The sequence below is a fragment of the Arvicola amphibius genome, chromosome 3, assembly GCF_903992535.2.
Source record: "Arvicola amphibius chromosome 3, mArvAmp1.2, whole genome shotgun sequence".
NCBI classification, from domain to species: domain Eukaryota; kingdom Metazoa; phylum Chordata; class Mammalia; order Rodentia; family Cricetidae; genus Arvicola; species Arvicola amphibius.
In genome coordinates, this window is record NC_052049.1 from 44,062,382 (window position 1) to 44,072,145 (window position 9,764).

Consider the following 9,764-nt stretch of genomic DNA (forward strand, 5'->3'; position numbering starts at 1 on the left):
CAGAGCAGCTTGCCTGGGCCCTGAGGGTGAGAACACTTGAGCAGGAGGTGAAAGAGCTTTTGGGGACTTTCACAGCTCGTCAGTTAATTTTGCTTTGTTCTTTGCTTTTGTTTGCATGTGGCACCAGGCCTTGCTTATGCAAAACAAGGCTTTTACTGCTGAGCTTCACCCCCCATCTGTTTACATTTTGAGAGAGTTTCACTGTGTAACCCAGGCTGGCCTAGAACTGTTGATGCTCCTGTGTCAGCCCTGAGTGCTGTGGTCACAGACACGCACCACCGTCCTGTTCCCATCAGCCTGTCCTTTGATTTTGCTCTGAAATTCCCGTGTTCATTTGCGGGTGTGTATTTGTGTGCATGAACATATATAGGCCACAGTGCCTGTGCAGAGGTCAGAGGACACTTGTGGAAGCCTGTTCTTTCCTTCCACCGTGTGGGTTCTGGGCACGGAACTCAGATAGTCAGCCTTGAGCAAGTGCCCCTACTCAGTGCGTCGTCTCTATAGCCCTCCACGAGTCCTTTGCCTTTGTTTTATTTTTCCTCCACTCAGCTAAGCTTTATTGGAAGCGGAAGCACACACACATGCGCACACGGAGCCAAGCTCGCAGAGATACGCTTCCCAGGTGGGAAGGGGATCTGGAACCTGAAATCTCCCAGCTAGTTTTAAGTAAATAACTTGTTCTAGAAAAGTCAAACTGCTCCCCCCATGTAGCTACTGAAATTCTAGTTAAGACATGGTTTGGGAAGTACAGGGAAGGGGCCATAGCCATGGGAATGAAAGAGGACCAGGGTCTCCCTGAATGGGGACCAGAGCCATGTGGAAACAATGTTTCCCCATGATGCTCCTTGGCTTCCTCATCTAGAATTTGATCTCCCATGATCCTTAGCGGCCGCTTCCGTGAAATCTCCTGAACAGTAACTATGGCTTCTTCAAAGCAAGAAAAAAAAAAAAAAACAAAAAAAAAACTTCAGATGGTGTCTTGGGAATCTGCGCCATTTACTGTGAGACCAAACATGGCACGGAATTGTGATATTGATGGGCTATTTCTGTGGGCTTGCATTCACCCAGCAGGGCATCAAGGTGTAACAGGCTGTTACCTTGAACTCACAGAGATCCCAAATGCTAGGTTTAAAGGCGTGCACCACCATACCCAACAAGGTCTGGGGAAGCCAGAAGAGCCATCTTTTTTTGTTATTATAGTATAACTTGTGTTAAAGCCAACAAAGACACGTTCTGCCAACCTCACAGGTTTCTCAGTGCCCTGTCAGAATTCAGCCGGGGCCAGTTTCTCTGGTGCCAGTGGACAAGACGTCAGCACGTCTGCTGTGCTCCATTGGGATGTCAGAAATGAAGTCATTACGCCGAGATGAGTGTTTAACTCACTTGCGACACACGGCTTCTCCAGGTCAGGGTCACTGGCCCGGCAGTGGTAGCTCAGAGGAGCCACTTAAGGAAGCTGAGGTTTTTCTGGAATTTGAAGAGGCAATGAGAGTGGTTGGTGTGGGGGCTGAAGGGTGAGCACTTGAAGGTAAGAGGCTGTGAGCTGGGGCCAATGCAGGAAAACACACAGAGCACTGATGGCCAGAAGACAGGACCCTGCCAGCCTGCTCTACATGAGTGAGTCCCAGGCCGGTCAGACAAGAAGAAAAAGAAGAGGAGGAGGTGGAGGAAGAAAGGATCTTGGTCCAAAGTAAGTAAGGGAAGTTTAAATTTATTTTCTTTCTTTCTTTTCTTTTCCTTCCTTCCTTCCTTCCTTCCTCCCTCCCTTCCTTCCTTCCTTCCTTCCTTTATAGCCCTTGCTGTTCTTTAACTCACTCTGTAGACGAGGCTGGACTTGAACTCACAGAGATCCGCCTGCCTCTGCCTCCCGAGTGCTGGTAATAAAGGCGTACGTCACCCCCACCCACCCAGCGGGAGTTTTACTTCTCAAAGGTGCTGTAAGAGGTCTAGCTTCTAAAGAATTGCCAGAACTTCTTACCCTGTATAATCAAAGGCGGTAGTGAAAAGGAAGCTCATGGGCTGGGCCTGGTGGCCCCTGCCTGTAATCTGCTGTTTGGGTACCAGAGGCAGGTAGTTGTCAATTTCCAGGCCAGCTTAAACTACATAGTGAGATCCTATCTAAAACAAAACAGCCAGAGGGCGGGAGAGAGAAGACCCCATGAGACTGTCGTTATCTCTGTGTAGGAAAGCATGTGTAGTCATGTTTCCATCCGGCATTACCCAGATGGACCCTAGCAGGAGACATGGAGCTGTTCAGCACCCTGGACCACAGCTCATAGTATTTCCAAACAGGCTGGTTAGCTGATGGCCCCAGCCTCTACCAGTTAGCCAGCATGAAGAAGTCTTCCAAATCAGAGGCTCCTGTCTTCAGTCTTCAAAATGGTTGCATCTGTCATGATTCTTTCCTTGAATATTTCTTTGTGACCCCAAAACTCACTCTTTACCTCCACCCTTAGTGGTGGTCTCTTATTTCTGCCACATGAAGCAGAGAAAATACATTGTTACGTTGAGGAGTCCTGTTGATGCCAAGACACTGGGAAGATAAGTGTGGGAACTGAAGTGCTTCTTCTGTCCCATACGGGTTTTAATCTCCCGGCCTCCCTCCCTCTCTCCCTCCCTCCTCTCTCACCTCCCCCTCCCTCTCATCATAGGATTAAATATTACCCTTGTCCTCACCCTCAACCAACATGGAAATATGGTCTCATGCTTGCTAATTATCTTTCCATTCCCTCGGTCATTAGGGTGTAAATTCTGATTTAGTGGCCCAGCCTCTTCCCCCAAACCGGGAAACTCTGGGGAGCTTACTGTAAGCGTATCCAAGTGCTGGGGAATCTCAGAGGTAGACACTGTCTTAAAATAGAAGGGTGTTTGGAGATGTGAAAGTGGCGTCATTCAGTGTTGTCATCTGAATATTCCAGGAGCAAGTTCCAGAAGTCCACTGGACAGGTTGCCAAATGCTAATTAATCTAACTGATTGTCTGTGCTACTCCTTCAAGTCTCTGCCCTTGGAGTTTCTCCGTGAAAGAGAATGCTTTCCATCCTTCACACAACATGCAAACGTTCTGATCGTTTCAGATGATTCCCAAGTGAGTAAGAAAGCATACGGTAGTGCTTGCTTGTCTGTCTACCATTTAGAAAGAAAACTGGCACCTGTGTATGTCTATTTCCTCTTGTTATTTATGTATAACATATGATCGAGTGCATTTCAAAAGACAAAGTAGGTTGACTTAAGGTAAGTCACAGTGAAGAAGTACCTAATATCTACTATAATCTTCCACAGTAGAGAGAAAAAAAGATACTTGCCAGTATACTGTAGTGGAATACGTTCAACAGATGAGAGATTCAGATACGTGGAGTAGAGGAGAGAAAATAAATCGATGTCTTTCTGACTCAACTGGTCTGTTAACATGAAAGATAAATACAGTTAGTAATTCCACGCCATGACAGTGACTACCGGACCAGCATCCGCACCTGCTCAGGGAAATGCCTGCTGAGGTGTTCATAGTAGCTGTCTGTAGAACAGCAGAGAATAATATACGAGGTTTATCACAAAGGTCTAGATGCACATAGGATGTGTAGACTCAAGCTGCTTATTAATATACAAAAACAGATATAACTAAGAACCAACACTGGCCAGAAAGTGCCACTGCAGAAGCAGGTTTGTAGATTATCCAACATTAAATGTGTGTGTGTGTGTGTGTGTGTGTGTGTGTGTGTGTGTGTGTGTGTGTTCAAAACAGCGGCACACATTTTTTCTGGGTCCGTACGTAGTAGTGTAAAAATATCGACACGAAAACAGACACCACACTCACCAGCATGTGGTTTCCTTGGGTGAAGGGAAAAGGAAACAGGATCCAAGAACGATACGCAGAAAGCCACAACTACAGCTACAGCTTTTTGGTGTGTGTGTGTGTGTGTGTGTGTGTGTGTGTGTGTGTGTGTTTCTTTAAAAACCTAGTACATGGCCAACAAGATCAGCTAGGAAAGCACTTGCCATGCGATGCTGATGACTTGAGTTTGATCCCTTCCAACCCATAGTGGGAGAAGAGAACCAGCCCTGAAAGTTGTCCTCGGACGTCCTCCACATGACGCTGTGGCACAAGCATGCATACACATAATAATGATGATGATGATGACAATAATAGCAATAAGTAATCTAAAGCAATGCAAATACAGAATAATCTTAAAATTTTTTGAACTTTGTTATTATTTGAAACATCTTAAATTTTAAAAATACTTTTGAAGGACTTGTGGGCTTTAAAGAAACCTCTCTAACATTATTCATGCAAAACCCAAGTATAATTAATGCTTTCAGAAGAATAAGTTATTAAAAGATATTTCTTGCCCTATAAAAGCCAAAGCAAGCATCCTTGCCTACTGAAAAGCACAGACAGTCTAGTATCTGGGTCCGTCGTCTTGTCTCCAGGGCTGCGTGGCAATCCTGAGCTCCCCTCCAGTGCTTGCATCTCAGTAAAGCTTCCACAGAGGCCGTATTTGGGCTTAGAGAGACCCCAGCTTAGCCACAAGCGCTGACTTCGGCTGCTGACTCTGTCACCCTAGGGTCCTAGTCTTCTGCATTTACTTTCATTCCTTCTTTTGTCTTTGCAGACAGAAACCCGGGGATCTAGAGTCACCCACAGGCAGTGTATCCATGGATGCAAAAATGTATCCAGAGTCACAAGCAGTTCGGCCTTGCCTAGAATGGATTTGGAAACAATACGTGAATTAAGCTGGATAGTGATGAACGAGGAGAGATTTACTAAAGGCTTCTAAGGAAGAGTAAGCAACAGAAAGAACAAGTCCCCAACTCAGGCAGGGTTGTATATAGACTTGAAGCCCAGAAACCTGTCTGTCTGTGGCCAATGCTGTCACCAAGGACCACACAGATGCCTGGGGTCTGGGCCGAAGCCTATGACCATGAGAGTGTCCAAGGGCTGTGCCGTCACCAGGACCATGCTGATCTGAGTGGCCTGCATTGTCACCCAAAGCCATAGTGTTGTCTGGGCCAGGGCTGCTGCCAAGGGTCATGTCTGGGTCTATGACCCCGCAGCAGCCAGGGTCTGGGTTGACGTTCATGGCTCCTGTTACCACCAAGGGCCATACAGATGAGTGGGGTTTGGTCAGCCACCTGCGACCATGTCGGTGTCAAAGGACCATGCAGCTGCTGGGGTGCTGCCACCTGCAGCCATAGAAATGTCCGCCCCGGGCTGCTGCCTAGGGCCATGTCTAGGTTCGTGGCAATGGAACAGTCAGGTCCTGGGGTGATGTCCATGGTTTCTATTACCACCAAGGGCTCTGCAGATATCCAGGATCTGGTCAGTCACCTGAGACCATGTTGGTGCCCAAGGCCATACTTATTTGGGTAGCTGTGCTGCCTTCAGAGCCATGGTGACATTCAGGCTGAGCAGCTGCTGAGGGCCATGTCTAGGGCCAAGGTCCTGCTGCATCTGGGGTCTGTGATGATATCCGTGGTCCTTGCTAACACAGGGGTCACTGGAACCATGTTGTTCTGAACTGGCCCTGCCCTTCACTACCTCTGGGGTACCTGACCTTACCCCTCACCCCTCAGGGGAGAGCTGCCACCCCTATCCCTCATCCCCACCCTCCCACACACACCTCTGCACTTGGAAAAGATGGTCCCATACCTCACTATAGGAGTGCACCTCACCTGGGCAGCACACTAGAGTTGATCCTGTTGTCAGGGATGCAATGAGCCAGCCCAAGGCCTGAGAGCAACAGAGCGGACCCTGCCCTCCCTCATCTGCCCCTTGCTACCTACAGCAGGCAAGAGAGCTGTCCCCAAGGTCACAAGAGTAAGAAAACTAGCCCTGCCCCTCACCAGCTACAGCACACAGGAAAGCGGGCCCTGCACCCCTCCTGGGCAGCACACTAGAGCTAACCCTGTTGGCAGTGGTCAGGTGAGCCAACCCTGAGGACATGAAAACAGGAGAGCTGACCTCACCTCTCCCCCAGAATACCCCCTACAGCAATCAGGAGAGAGGGTCCTGCACTTTGCCTGGGCGAAACAGCAGAGCTGCCCCTGGTGATATGAGTGTGGGTAACCCAGATCTGAGGAGCTGACGAGCAGGAAAACTGGCCCCACTCCTTGCCGCAGGCTGCACTGGGTGAGCTAGATGAGGCAGTGCTGAAGAGCTCCCCTTGGTAGTGACCATGAGGGAAGGCTGGAGGGCTGACCAACCCAGCTACCACCCAGGCGGAGAACCAGTGCTTTGGGTTGGCCCATCCCAACAGCTACCTCATGTATGAACTGTTGGAGCAGGTGAAGGGGACAAACCTACAGATCCACAACACAGGACAACAGGATATCCAAGAGGAGCCCCAGATAGAGTCCGTTATCGGTGGGGTAGCAGAAGCCAGAGGCCTCAGACCAGACCCATGACTCCTGGCAGTGAACCCTTTGCAAGCGAAGCTGAATGGACTACAGGGTAAACCGCGTGACTTAGAAGCCACACTACAGCGCCTGCGATGAGATTCTTCTCTCTTTTTTCTTTCGTGTTTTTTGTTTGTTTTGTTTCTGTTTTTGTTTTATTTGGTTTTGGATTTTTCCTTTAAATTTGGTTTTGTTTTGAGGGGAGGTTGCAAGGGCTGGGGTGCATGCCAGAGGACAGGGAGCTAAGTGGGATTGGAATGCATAATGTGAAATCCACAAAGAATCAATAAAAGTTTTAAAAAAAACTCATAAAAAGTATAGTCACCTAACTCGTTTATTTTAAAGACTTGCAGAAACTTTATGCAATCTACCGATCATTTTAAAACATGGAAAGCGCCGCGTATCTTTAGCAGCAGACAGGAAACCGGAGCTGTACGATTCTATTCAGCTGCAGGAAGGCAAGGCTTTTTTTGACTAACCATTTATATTAAAGAGGCTAAAATGTGTTCACCCATAAAATACGGTCTTCTTACTTCAAAACTGCGAGTACGCCAAAACCTCTCTGGCATCAGCATTCCCATTTGTAAAGAGGCCTTTCCTGAAGATTAAAGGAGAAAGTCTATGCGAAGTACTTAGAGCAGGAACTGCCGCAGCGCCCAGCGAAGTCACAGCCAGCCCTCCCTTGGCTCTACACTCGAGACACGTACAAAACACATCCATCAGTTCTGGTAAGAACTGTATTCTTGTGTGCTCACATGGTCTTTTTTTATTTTTAAAATAATTTTGCTTTAGGGGAAATGTCTCATTCTTAGTTTTCAAACAAGACATTCAAACAAGGTCTAGCTCAGTGGGTCCCACACAAGTCTCACTATGTTAGTTCGATCCCCAGATCCCATGTAAAGGTAAAGAGTGGGTACTGATGTCACAGAGCTGCCCCCTTCCAACTTCCACACAAGTGCTGTGGTGTGCACACATCGCATTAATGCACGTGCAACACACACACACGATAACTAGATAGATGATAGATAGATGGATGGATAGATAGATAGATAGATAGATAGATAGATAGATAGATAGATAAAGGCTGGAGGATTACTCTACATTTAAACCACTGGCTGCTCTTAAAGAGAACCTGGGTTTGATTCCCAACACTCACATGGCAGCTCACAACTGTCTGTATCTGTAACTTTGCCCCAGGGGTTTCAATTCCTTCTCTGGCCTCCATAGGCTCAGGACATGTAAAGTAGCCATATATATGTGTGTGTGTATGTGTGTGTGTGTGTGTGTGTGTGTGTGTGTGTGTACATATACATATATATATATATAACTGTAAAACGCAAACAACACAGAAACATGAAAAACTAAATAAAAAGCATTTAAAATTTTGTGGATATTTTTGATAAGCAACCAGACTTTCCTTTCTTTCTTATGTTACGAGCAGAGCTGGAGAAGTGGCTCAGTAATTAAGAACACTGATTGTTCTTCCAGAGGACCTAGGTTCAATTCCCAGCACCCACTTGACAGCTCACAATTGTCTTTAACTCTGGTTTCAGGGGATCTGACATCCTCACACAGCTGCAGCAACAATGCAGAGAAAAAAAAATAAATCATTTAAAAATATGTTAGGAGCAGGTATATATGCAAAAGCATATGTGTATATATATGATATATACATGTATAATAGGTGTACATGCATAGATTCAGCCACAAAAATTTCATATGTGCATAAATAAATTTTTATAGTAGTTCAAAAGGAAATTTTTTAATTATTTTTTGTTTTTGTTTATTTGACACAGGACCTCACTGTGTAGCCCTGCTGGCTGGAGCTCACTGTGTAGACCAGACTGGCCTGGAAATCAATCCACTTGCCTCTGCCTCCTCAGTGCTGGGATCAAAAGCATATGCCACCACACCCAGCTCACATCACTTTTTAAAAATATAATAATAAATATTTATTCCTATAGTTTGCTTATTTGTTTGATTTTCCCCAACAACTATCATTTTCTAGCACTGAAAATTCTATTAAATCTGATAAAAAAAATTGAAATAATAAATTAGAAAGTTATTTTTTGGGTACAGCATCTTATTAACCAGTTTTAAGTGTGCAACTCAATAGTATTAAGCGTACCCACAGTGCTGTGCCCCATATCGCCGGAACACTTTCATTTTGCAGGACTGGAGCTCTGTTACCAATAAGATTCCCTTCCACGGGCCCAAGTCCCTCCTAACCAACATTCTACTTTCTGGCCTATGGGTTTGCATCTGTCTTATCTTTTATTTATTTGAATTTCTGGTTTTTGAGTTTAGGGCTTTTTGTTTGTTTTGGGGTGTGTGTGTGTGTGTGTGTGTGTGTGTGTGTGTGTTCATGTATTTGTGCCATGATGTGCAAGCAAAGATCAGAGAGCACACTACAGTAATCAGAGGGCACACTGCAGTAGTCAGAGAACATACTGCAGTAGTCAGAGAACACTACAGTAGTCAGAGGGCACACTGCAGTAGTCAGAGAACACTGCAGTAGTCAGAGGGCACACTGCAGTAGTCAGAGTGCATGCTGCAGTAGTCAGAGGGCACACTGCAGTAGCCAGAGAACACTGCAGTAGTCAGAGAACACTGCAGTAGTCAGAGAACACTGCAGGAGTCAGAGGGCACACTGCAGTAGTCAAAGGGCACACTGCAGTAGTCAGAGGGCACACTGCAGTAGTCAGAGAACACTGCAGGAGTCAGAGAACACTGCAGGAGTCAGAGAACACTGCAGGAGTCAGAGGGCACACTGCAGGAGTCAGAGAAAACTGCAGGAGTCAGAGAACACTGCAGGAGTCAGAGGGCACACTGCAGGAGTCAGAGGGCACACTGCAGTAGTCAGAGAACACTGCAGGAGTCAGAGAACACTGCAGTAGTCAGAGGGCACACTGCAGTAGTCAGAGAACACTGCAGTAGTCAGAGGGCACACTGCAGTAGTCAGAGTGCATGCTGCAGTAGTTAGAGGACACACTGCAGTAGTCAGAGTGCATGCTGCAGTAGTCAGAGGGCACACTGCAGTAGCCAGAGAAAACACTGCAAGAGTCAGAGAGCATAGTGCAGTAGTCAGAGAGCACTGCAGTAGTCAGAGAACACTGCAGTAGTCAGAGGGCACACTGCAGTAGTCAGAGAAAACACTGCAGTAGTCAGAGAACACTGCAGTAGTCAGAGGGCACACTGCAGTAGTCAGAGAACACTGCAGGAGTCAGAGAACACTTCAGTAGTCAGAGGGCACACTGCAGTAGTCAGAGAAAACACTGCAGTAGTCAGAGTGCATGCTGCAGTAGTCAGAACACTGCAGTAGTCGGAGAAAACACTGCAGGAGTCAAGTTCTCTGCTTATACTATGTTGGTTT